Below are 12,133 nucleotides of genomic sequence, written 5' to 3'. Positions count from 1 at the left end.
GAGAGGAAAAGACAGAAAGACAGAGAGAGGGGGGAAAAAGTGAGAAGCACTCTTCCCCATGAGGGGATGAAGGGATGGCCATGCCGAAATCCATTTTCTATTCTCTAATAGAATTTTGGGCATGTACTCACACAGGTTTAACATATTTTTCAAACTGCCAGTTGGGTCCAGCACCCAAACAGCACAGTTGACTATGTGGAACCCAGCTGTCTTGACCACCATGTCAACTGGATGACATGCAATAAATTTCTGACCAATCTAATATTATTGATGTGATGGGAATTCTTCACCTACAGAGGTATATAGGTATACCTCAGGGAATTCTCTGTACCTCAGAGGATGTGTGCAAGGCCAACTTAGATTTAGAACTCTGGGTGATATCTGCTTGTATGTTACCGTTTTCTGCTAATATTTTCCTATCACTCCATTGGATTTCTTCTTGCTTTTTTAGACATGACTGTTACCATGTACCATCTTCAAATGTTTGCTTGTGTTATTAAATTATCAGATCATACTTTGTGTAGTTACTTCTCATGTAGCTATTTATGTTGGCCAATATTAATAGTCTTTGTGCTTTTGTTATGTTCATTTTAAAAACATTTTTTAAAATTCATAAATAAAAATTAAATTCAATATCCTTCATTATTCAGTTCATTGAAATATGTTTTATTTTAGTCTTTGCTTTTTTTTTTTTTTTTTTGGAGGGATTTTCACTGTAGGGCGCGTGCGCTTGCCAGACAGACAGAGAGAGACATAGAGACAGAAAGCAAGAAATCACCCCCCAGGGGGGATGGTCACGCCGCAATCCCTTCTCCTCCATTCTCCTCTTGGGATCTTGGGCACGCACGCACACGCGCCCGGCATGAGTTTTAAGCTACCGGGTCCGGGACACGAACCGCGGTCGACTATGTGGGAGTTCAGCGACATAGCCATTACGCTAACTGCTGGTTCCCTCTTTGCTTTTTGTTTTATGAATTTTACTTCTATATATAGTGTTGTTGAGAAAGTCATGATGCATTTTTGCATAGAAAAAAAAAAACAGAGAAATATGCCATGACTTCCCTGAGGATCTAATAGTTTAGCTAATTATTGTCTTTAGTTCATGACACACTGTAATCATTGTTTTATATAAGGCTATTAAATATTCTACTACTGCCTTTCTTTTAGCACCCTGTTACCTATAGAAACCCCAACTCATGTGTTTAATATGGATGAATTCTTTTTTTCCCGACAGTATAATATTTGGCATATCTTTTTTTATTGTTTATTTATTTACTTTTACTATTTTTAAATAAAAATAATAAATTTATGTTATTTATATTAAATCACTATACATCATTTAGATTGTGAAGAGACTTTACCCACCATGATATACACCTCAGTCCAGTCCAGTGGAGGCCACCGTACACATCCTTGTCAACAGATAATACACCTTATCTGTGTCCCACAAGTGTCTTACCTCTGTATTCTTGAAATAAACATTGTTGTTTGCAGTATGTTATCTTGTTTTGGAAAAATGGCATTGTGTTGTATTCCTGGTTTCTTTCTCACTTGTTCCTACTCAACATAATGTATTAGGGACCTATTTATAGTGAGATATATCACACCCACACCACATAGATGCCAACATTAGTACTTCTGATTGCTTCTGTGATAGATTTTCACCATATGAGTTGCCCAATCTCTCAGCAACTACTCCAATGAATATCATATCCTTATCTTCTCATGGACCTATGGGACAGAGACCCTGGGACATGCTAAGAGAAATCCCTGGGTCACAGGAAATATGCTATTGTGTTATTTTTAAAAACATTTTCACCAGTTAATATTCTGTGGAGGAAATGAAGTGACTGTCTTGAAGCTTCTACACCATCTTGATCAACCTGATCTCTGTGCAACCCCAAGACCCTGGGGTACACTCCCAAGGCTGGGACATGACCCAAGTTGTTAGAGTAAACATGTCCACTATCCTAACCCAAAGAGTGGTGGGTCCCTGATCATAGCAAAAATGTGGAATTGAAACACAGAAACCTTTTTATACATTCCCTGCACATAATGCTCTTTACAGTCTCCTCCCATACAAACTATACAAGCATATACTTTGGGACTGATTGGTGACCTACTCATCTTGTGGCCACCCAAGATGTTGTTTCTGCCATAAGTTTCCTTAATAAACTCTTAACCAACAAGCTGGACTCATCTGCTTTATTCTTTGGTCTTTTGACCTTTGGAAGTCTGTTTTCTTATACGGCTTCACTTCAATACATTCCCACTAGTAATTTATGAGACTTCCTATTTCTCCACTTAATTTTCAAGCCTTAGCATTATTAAGTATTTAAAAATGTATGTTAGTCTTTATGGAGAAAAATATAACTCTACATATATTTCTCTGATCACATGATCAGCTCATTATATCAGTTCTCCAAAGAAGCCATGTTGTGTTGCCCTTAGTTTTCTTGCTAATTTATGATAAATCTCTTTTAATTTTATACCCTAGTCTCTTCTGAGACTTATGCATCCCTAATAGCATCTTCCAGTGAGTCCCCTTTGAACAACTTTATCTATTTTATTTTAAGTTAATAAATATCATTGATTTTGATATATGGCTGACCCTCAAATGCCACACGTTGCAACAGTGCAAGTCTACTTGTCTAAATAATTTTTCAAAAAAAAAGTTGAAAATAAAGAACAGAAATGTAAGTATATTTTTTTTCTTTATTTTTCTTAATGTTTTGTTTTCCCTAGTCCACTTCATTGTAGAAATACAATATATAATATATATAACATACAAAACATGTGTTAGTTGAAGTTATTGGTAAGGCATCCAGTCAAAAGTAGGCTATCAGTAGTTAAATTTTTGTGGAACCCAATCATATGCAGAATTTCAATTGTGTGAGATGTCGGCTCCCCTAACCCCTTTCATACCTGTTTTTCTTTTGATTTGTGCTCTTGTGTTTTATTAAAGAAATTTCTACCCATTTCTCCACTGATCTGTGTTACCAGGTTCACGTAACATGATCCATTTTAAATATGAATCTGTTCCTAAGCATTCTTGTTTTTCCTCGGTTCTATGTGTGTGTTTTTTTACTAGTACCATATTTTCTATTACTATGGCAAGTATGCATTTAAAAATGATAGAATGATGGCCCAGCATGGTAGTACTTGCTTGACACTGCTGCTTGGAATCCTGATGTCACATGGGTGACCAGATTTGATTCTTGGTCCACCTCAGCCTCCCCCCTCAGAAAGAAGGCCCAACTGTAGTGCAGTGGTAGTACCACTCTAATGCTGGAGGCTATATGGTATGTCAGGGTTCAATTTCCTGGTCTTCGTGTATAAGCACTTACATGTGTCTTGGTGAGCCTGACTGACTGGGAAGGCTGGGGGAGGATCATGACCTGGGGCCCTGTTAGAGGATACCTCCCTCTCTCTGTCTCTTTTTCAACACATAAATAAACTTGGAAAAAAAAAAATTCAAATGTGTTTCTGTAATTCAACCTAGTCTAGAGGTTAAGGTAGAGGGGTCATCATGCTAGCAGCCTTCATGGGTGACATAGCAAGACCTTGTCTGAAGGAGTAGATGTGGTGTCATGTGCTTGTATTCCTAGTTATGTGAGACTCTGTCTAACACAGACACACACACACACACACACACAGGGATAAAATGAATATTTTTTTTTTTTTTGCTTTTGACAGAAATTTTAGGAAGAAAAAATGTTTTGTTTACCATGTGTTTTTCCTTCAATATGAAATTTGCTATATTTGAGTCACACTGAGAAACAAATACATAAAACTTCTATCATTTGATGTATTGAATGCCAGTGCAGAATCAGGCTCTTTGTGGGAGCTATTACTTACTTGGTTTCTGGGAATGTTTAAGAATGAAAACTGCTCCCAGTATTCTAATATTTCCTTCAGTAATGAAGCCACATATCTTGAAGCTCAGCCAGTAGACTTTATGTTCTTGAATACTGCTCAACACTTTATGTGTAGAGACTTGATTAACGCACAACAAGCATTTTATTATTAGAGATGACCTTTGTTCCAATTGGTGATCCTACATTGACATTCGTTTTCATCTTCAGTCCATTGCCTACTTCAGGTCTCACTCTTGCCATTGTTTGTTCTTTAGATTGGACAAGTATCAACCATTATTGTATTATACAAATTCGTCCCACTGTCCTGAAACTCTTCTGTGGGTTTAGAGTTCTTCACAGTATTTCTTTACAATCCTTTAAAATTGTGGTAGCCATAGTGATAGTCCCTTTTCAAATTCTGATATGTAATTTTTTCTCTCTCTTTTATTTATTTATTTTTTAATTTTTTATTATCATCATAATCTTCCTTATATTACATTGGATTACATATAACTTTACAGTGTATTAGTATCCCTTTTTGTTGTCTTAGTTAGCCTGACTAGCAGTTTATCAAAGTTTCTTTTCAAAGAACCAGGTTTTGATTTCATTGATTGATTTTGCCTATTTATTTCCTATTTCAATTTCCTTGATTTATGTTTCAATTTTTAATTTACTTTCTTCTGATTACTTTGGATTTAATTTGCTCTTCTTTTTCTAGTTTCCTAAGGTAAAGGTTAGATTATTGACTTTAGATATTTGTTCTTTTTCTAAAATATGCTTTCAATGCTATAAATTTCTCCCTGTTCACTGTTCTTACTGCATCCAAAATTTTGTGATAAATTACATTATTATTTTTATTTTAGTTCAAAACGCTTTTAAGTTTCTCTTATATTTCTTATTTGGTCCATGTGTTATTTAGAAGTGCATTGTGTAATCTTCAAATGTTTTGAGATTTCTAGCCTTCCTTTTGTTACTGTTTTCTAGTTCAATTCTACTGTGGTCTAAGGGTAGACTTTGTATGATCTTTACTCTTTTGAAATTGTCAAGGTGTATTTTATGCACCTAAATGCATTTTTCCTTGACTCTTGCTCTCACACAAAGAATTTACATGACCCCACAATGTGTGAAGATTTCTCCTTACACCAGGAAAGCAATTCTACAGTAGAAATCAGGCATCCTCTAATCCAATTTACTTTAGATGCTATCTACCTGGAGATAGCATCTGATATCCCATGCTGAGGGCTTAGTTTCCAATACTGACCCCCACCCTTGCCACATTACCTGTCAGTTGTAAGTCCAGGATGCCAGAACTTCTGACTAACTGGCTAATGTTGGGATTTCTAAGAACCTCTCCCTTCTGCAGGTTTGATTTAATTACTAGAGTGGTTCACAGAGTTCAGGGAAAAATTTATTTATCATTGTCAGTTAATTGTAAAAGATATTTTAAATGATACAGAGGAAGAGATGAACAGGGCAAGGCATATGGGAAGGCATATCCTCTCTGGGTGCACCACACTCAGGGAACCTTAAGATGTTCAGCTATCCGGAAGCTCACCAAATCCTGTCTGTTTTGGTCTTTATTGAGATTTCACAGCATAAGCATGAGATACCCATAGACTGGGTGGAAAAACCAGGTAAGTCCTGTCTATTTAAATTTGTGCCTCTCTTGAGGCATTTCTTCCTCCTAGAAGTGGGACAGGACTTCTCTGGAACAAGTTTCTTAGACCTGTCTTGGGATAGATAGGTCAGACTACCTTTCACCTTTATTTCTTTGAAGTTGTTCCCAAGCTGTTTCAGGAATTATGGACAAAAGGCCAGGTATTTATGAGCCAGAAAATATCTATCTATCTATCTATCATAATATCACAATGGTCTCTCTTGGTGAATGTTTTATATGTGCTTGAAAAGAATGTGTATTCTACTATTGTTGAAGCAGTCCATAGACATCAATTACATTTAGTTGATTGATGATGGTGTTGTCTTCACCTATGCCCTTGATAATTTTCTGTCTGTATGATCTATTTCTGACTGAGAATTGACACCATCTCTAATTACAATAGCAGATCTATTCCTTCTTGCATTTCCATCAGTTGTTGCCTCACATATTTTGATGCTCTATTTTTAGTCAGATGCACATCAAAGACTGTTATGTCTTCTTGGAAAATTGACTCCATAATCATTACATAATTTCTCTCTTTAACTTGCTTTGCTCCAAGTCTGCTATGTTTAAAATGAATATAGGTACACAATCTTTCTTTTGGTTTGTATTAGTATGGTATACTTTCTTCAATCATTTACTTTTTATCTACATTGACCTTTATGTTTAAAATGGGTTTCTTTTAGACAGCACAAAATTTGGTCTTGTTATTTCATCTACTCTGACACTATCTTTTTTTATTAACGCATTCAGATTACTGTCATTCAAAATGAATATCAATATAGTTCTATTAATATCTACCACATTTGTTATTATTGTTTTATACTTGTTTTTTGTTCTTGATTTCTATTTTGTCTTTTCACTCTGTTTTTGCTCTTAGTAATTTTAATTAAATACTCTATATAACTATTTTCTCTCCTTTCTTAGCATACCACTTATACTTTTTTTAAACTTGTTTTAGTGTTTGCCTTAGATTTTGCAATGTACTACTACAACAAATCCTCTAACACTAAACTCCTACAAGGTTAATAGAAGTGCCTTATAATCAAAAAATTAATTATTCTCTTGAATTATTTTTGTCACTTATTTCACATATATAAACTTACATATATGCATAAATGTTCATAATCAAGTAAATTGTTACTATTTCTATTTCAAACAATCTGTTATCTGTTGAGGTTCTGACTAATATAACTTTCCTTTTCTCTGGGGAATTTCTTCTTAACAATTTTTCAAAGTAGCTCTACTGGCAACAAATTTCCTCAATTTCTGTTTGCATGAGAAAGTCTTCAGTTCTCCTTTATTTCTGAGGACAATATCACAGGTATAGGATTATAGGTTGATACTTTATTGTTTTAACACTTCATGCATTTTACTCTACTCTCTTTTGCTGCATGATTTCTGAGAGGTTCCATGTAATTCGTATCTGTACCCCTCTATAGATTAGACTTTCTATTTCCTTCTCTGGCTTTATCAGGATTTTTGATATTTGTTTTTTCCTGAAGTTTTTGTGATATGCCTAGGCATAGTTTTGTCTTCGTTCCTGTTTTGCTTTGTTTTGTATGTGTCCTGTTTGGTGTTCTCTGAGGTTCATGTATCTGTGGTTTGTTATCTGACATCGACTTGGGGGAAATTTTTTGTCATTAGTCTTTTAATATATTTTCTCCCTCTTTCTTCTGATATTTTCACTACACATGTACCACATATTTTGTGGTTGTTCCATAGTTCCTGGATAATCTGTTCTAGTTTTCTTGAGTCTTTTTTTTCTTTTCTTTTTAGTTTTTAATTTTCTGTTAATATATCCTCAAGCTCAGAGATTCTTTCCTCTAATGTGTCCAGCCTACTAATAAGTCTATCAAAGACATTATTTCTTTATAGTGTTTTTGATCTTTTAACATTTCATGGTGTCTTTCTTAGAGTGGTCCTTTCTATACTTATATTATTTATTTTTGCATGCTTCCTACTTTATCCATTAAAACCCTTAGCATATTAATCAAGATTGTTTTAAATTCCCAGTCTGATCATTCTGACATCGCTTTCATATTTGAGTCTAATGCTGATGCTCTGTCTCTTTAAATGTGTTTTTAATCATTTTTATAGCTTGAAATTTTATTTTGATACCTAGATATGATATACTGGGTTAGAGAACTACTATAAATAAGTCTTTATTAATGCAGTGGTAAGGTGTCCTATGATTAGATCTCAGTCTTAGTAAACCTTAGTAAACTCATGCCTCTGGATTGTGAGTTTCACACACGCTTCTCAGTTTTTTCCTCTCATCTTAGGTGAGACAAGATGGACACAGTGGACTGGAGTTGGACATTTCCTTTCCTCACAAGGAAGGCTAGAAGGGGCTAAAATTGGGCACTTCCTTTCTACAAATTGATGACTATAGCTGGAAAGAATTACATATATCCCTTCTCCCAGATCAGTGAGGCTCAAATAAAATCTGAGTAGGTTAGGTTAGGCTCTTGTTAAACAGCTTCACCTGTGAATGACCCTTGTTATAAAGAACAGCGTGTTTTGATTTTAAGATAGTTCCTCTTTCCTTCTCCTGCCAGTAGCAGGAGGGGATTTTTCTTTGCTACTCACTTTAAGAAACTATTAAGTCATTGGGAAAGTCATGACATATTTTTCTAAGTTTTTCTATGCAAAAATGCATTATGACTTTCCTGAGGACCCAATGTTAATATTAGAGCTTCAGGAGATAAATTGCAAACACTTGCTCTTCCATCCGCCATGACTGGATCTCTAGAGTTTTTATCTCTCAGATTCCTTCACAATCAGACACCCAATCTTTTCATTGCAGTTCCAGTTTTCCTTCCCTGACCACAGTGGTTCTGGAGTGCTTTTAGTCAGGTAAGTTGGAGTCTCTGTATTTGCCCATCATACCCTCCCACTTTAAAGATCATGTTTTGTCCTGTGACTTTGCATCCCTTAGGGATTTAAAATGAATTGTTCATGTTTCTGTTTTGCTTTTTACTTCTTGTTAAGAAGGGTTGCCAGTTTCTGAGCTCTTTGGCTGCCAGATCAGAAAACAGAAGTCCCTAAACCCTGTATTTTTTAATTTAAATTTTTTAAGACGGAATCTTGTTGTCTTGTCAACATCTTACCTCATCCTCCCAGGAGGGACTATAGGCACACACCATTATGCCAAGCACTTTTTCAGACACAGATAATGCTATGTTGCAAGCCCAGTCTCAATACTGATTGCAAGCCTCCTGCCTCAGTCTCTCAAGTTGCTGGGATTACGGAAGCAAACTACCACACTTGACATCTAGGTTGGACCAGGATTCTAACCTAGGCTTCTTTTGCAACCCCAGATGTTAGAGCATAGGGTTTTAGCAGCAAATGCCACCACATCTGGGCCCCTAAATTATTTTTATTGCTCTCTTTCCTCTTTTGTTGATCCTACTTCTATTTTTACTTCTGCTAGCAAAAAATATATAAAAGAATCTGATAGATATGAAGATTATCATATCTTTAATCTTTCAAGATAAAAGTAATGTTTTAGCGATAATAATATAGCAGTATATTTGTAGAATGCTTTATAAGTTTATATCGTAAGACTGATACATCTTCCCTGATTTTCCAAGACAAAACTATGACTTGAATAGAACTGTTTTAAGCAAAATTACAAACGAAGGATGTGGAGCTTAGTGTTGTTCTCTTATTCTCTAGATCACACAGTTGAAGGGAAGGCAGGGTCAGAATCAGAGCTCAGGTCGCTGCTTCAGCGCTCTGTACCGTATGGTCCAAAGCATGTCCTCATACCATTTCACTGCTTCTTTTGGCAGAAAAGCCTCGTTTGATCTGGCATGTAATGTGGCAAACATCTATAAGCCACAGTTGAATATATCTTAATCTACTGTTGGCTGTTACCACACCAGAACTGCAAGGTAGGAAAGGTAACCATACATAATGTTTTAATGCTTGATTTGTAAAAGAAAACACTATCGCTGTCAAACGGAATTGTGGTAACAAGAACATTAATAATCCTTTATTGACAATATTGTTCTAATATTACCAGGCACTCATTCTTCTTCTTAAACCCTTTTGTTTTTTCCTCCCCTGTGGTTAGCCTATATCACTGTAAATTCTCTGGATTTGAGCAACTATGCCAGTCCCATTTGGCATTTATGAACACTTTTCCTTGCAGACAAAAATTGGCAAGCACATGCTAGGAGACAAATGCAAGAGGTACTACGGTATTTGTAATCTTCAGAATATGAGGAACATATGATCGCTGATGACAAACAGACTAAGAAAAGCTAAAACTATGCACAACACGTCTCGGATTTTCCAAAGCTCTGATGTGGGAAGATTGGAAAGTCTGGATTTGTTGCCTCTATTGCAAAGGTTCTTCTCATCAAGATGAAATAACAAAAGAATGTAAGTACACCTCTAAATATTTAAAATATTCATGAATAAAACAAATAAAACCTGTCTTTTGTGTTTGTTCTTCTTGAAATATATTTTAAAATAAACACAATTGCCACCATATTTTTGAGATCAGGGAAACTTATTTGCCATAAATGTGCTGTACATGCTAGATGTAAAAAGTTTAAAGGGGTAGATAGCTCTTATCACTTGTCCTTTATATTTTATGATAGTCTATAAATTAAGGGACTCAGCAATGCAGATGTAGAAGCATGAAAGACAACACATGAAGCTTACTGAGATAACCAGCAATTGTTTTTATTTGGTTCAAATTAGCTGCATTAAATGTCTCTGGTATCTTATGAAGCTTAGTAGATCTTCAGGTTTCTACAAGTCACTCAAGCTTGAAATGGTAGTTTTCTGCAAACCATTTGATTTCTCTCCAGATGACAAGTCCTAGCTCCCGCACCTCCCTAATTCTCACTCTCTCCATCACACGACTGTCATTGCCCCAACGCCTCTTTCCCAGGAGTAATTCTGTGCCCACTAAAATAAAATATATTGCCATGTCCTAACACATCTTCCCACATCACCTGCAATCTATTTTATATATTATGCTATTAAGTCTTCTATAAAACAATTACAATGATAAACTTTTTTTTCCTTCTCTTATCAAAATTTGCAAAGTCTACAAATAGCCATGGGCAGGTGTTAGACAGTCTGGGGGGTTTCATTATGCTATTCTGCCTGTTACTTATGTAAGAATGGATTTAAATTGCCTAAGCTGTCTCCAAACACTACAAGAACAGGATACATTTCTAATTGGCTTTCAAATCACCACACTTGGTCAACGCACAATTTTTTATTTATGTCCTAATCAAGATTAATTCACATTAATTCCATCCAGGTTTCATTTGCTTCACACTTTATTATATTTAAATATTTGGTATCATGGCATAACTCGAGGTAGAATGATGGGGAAAAATCTGTTATTTACAGACATTCTGTTATTGTCATAGTTTTGACATGCACAAATTTCTGCTACTAGGATTTAATTAACTAATATTGATCTATATATATTTTATTTCAAGATCTTTTATACATTCAATCATGTTATTTAGCTTGCAAAGTGAATATTCCACTGTGTGTACAATTCTCCGCAGTCCAGTTGATAATACTATAAAGTTATCATCAACAGATAACACTCATTTCTTTGTCCCATTTATGCTTTGCCTCTCTTATTTTTCTCCTTAATGTCCTTCCTCAAAATCGACTCCTTCACCCACCCTCTTCCCACATTTTATCTGGTATTCATAACTATTTACTGTGTTTTTATATCCTTCAGTCATTCAGTTTCAGTCAGAGTGCAGACACTCGGTGGATATTAAGTGGGGACATACAAAGTCTCTCCTTCATAGCCTGGTTTGCTTCACTCAGCAGTAACTCTTTCATATGCATCCACTTTCTGTCAAAAGCCAGGGTTTTGTCATTTTTTATGGCTGGGGAGTATTCCAGAGAGTATATGTGCCACAGTTTTTCAACCCATTCATCTGTTCATGGGCATTTAGTTTGGTTCCATGTCTTAGCAATTGTGAATAGTGCCACAATAAATATCGATGTGCAAGCACTTTTCCAATGAAGAATTCTTCTGTCCTTTGGGTAGATACCAAGGAGTGGGACTGCTGGATCATATGGTAGTTCTATTTGTAGATTTTTGATGAATCTCCAAAGTATTCTCCACAGTGGCTTGACCAATTTACATCTTCACCAGGAGTGTAAGAGAGTTCCCTTTTCACCACACCCCTGCAAGCACCTATCAGTTTTTGTTGTTGTTGTTGTTGTTTTAGTCTTAGTCATTTTAACTGGGGTTAGGTGGTATCTTGTTGTTGTTTTGATCTGCATTTCCCTTATAATGAAGGATGTTGAGCTTTTTTTCATATACCTTTTGGCTATTCGTATGTCATTCTTAGAGAGTATTTTTTTCAACTCATTCTCCTATCCTTTAATAGGGTATATCATCATTTTTCGGGACAGCTGCTTAAGTTCCTTGTGTATTCTGGTTATCAGTCCCTTACCTGACGCATAGTTTACAATAATATTTTCCCATTCTGAAGGCTATTGATTCATACTAATTGCTGTGTCTTTTGCCATGCAAAAACTTCCTACTCAGATGTAATCCCACTTGTCTATTTTGGGGATTATTGACTATGCTTTGGGAGTCTTATTTAAGAAGTCTTTC

The sequence above is a fragment of the Tupaia chinensis genome, unplaced genomic scaffold (genome assembly GCF_000334495.1).
Source record: "Tupaia chinensis unplaced genomic scaffold, TupChi_1.0 Scaffold000527_1, whole genome shotgun sequence".
NCBI classification, from domain to species: domain Eukaryota; kingdom Metazoa; phylum Chordata; class Mammalia; order Scandentia; family Tupaiidae; genus Tupaia; species Tupaia belangeri.
The sequence above is the reverse complement of the archived record's forward strand: the minus strand, read 5'-3'. Positions refer to the sequence as shown.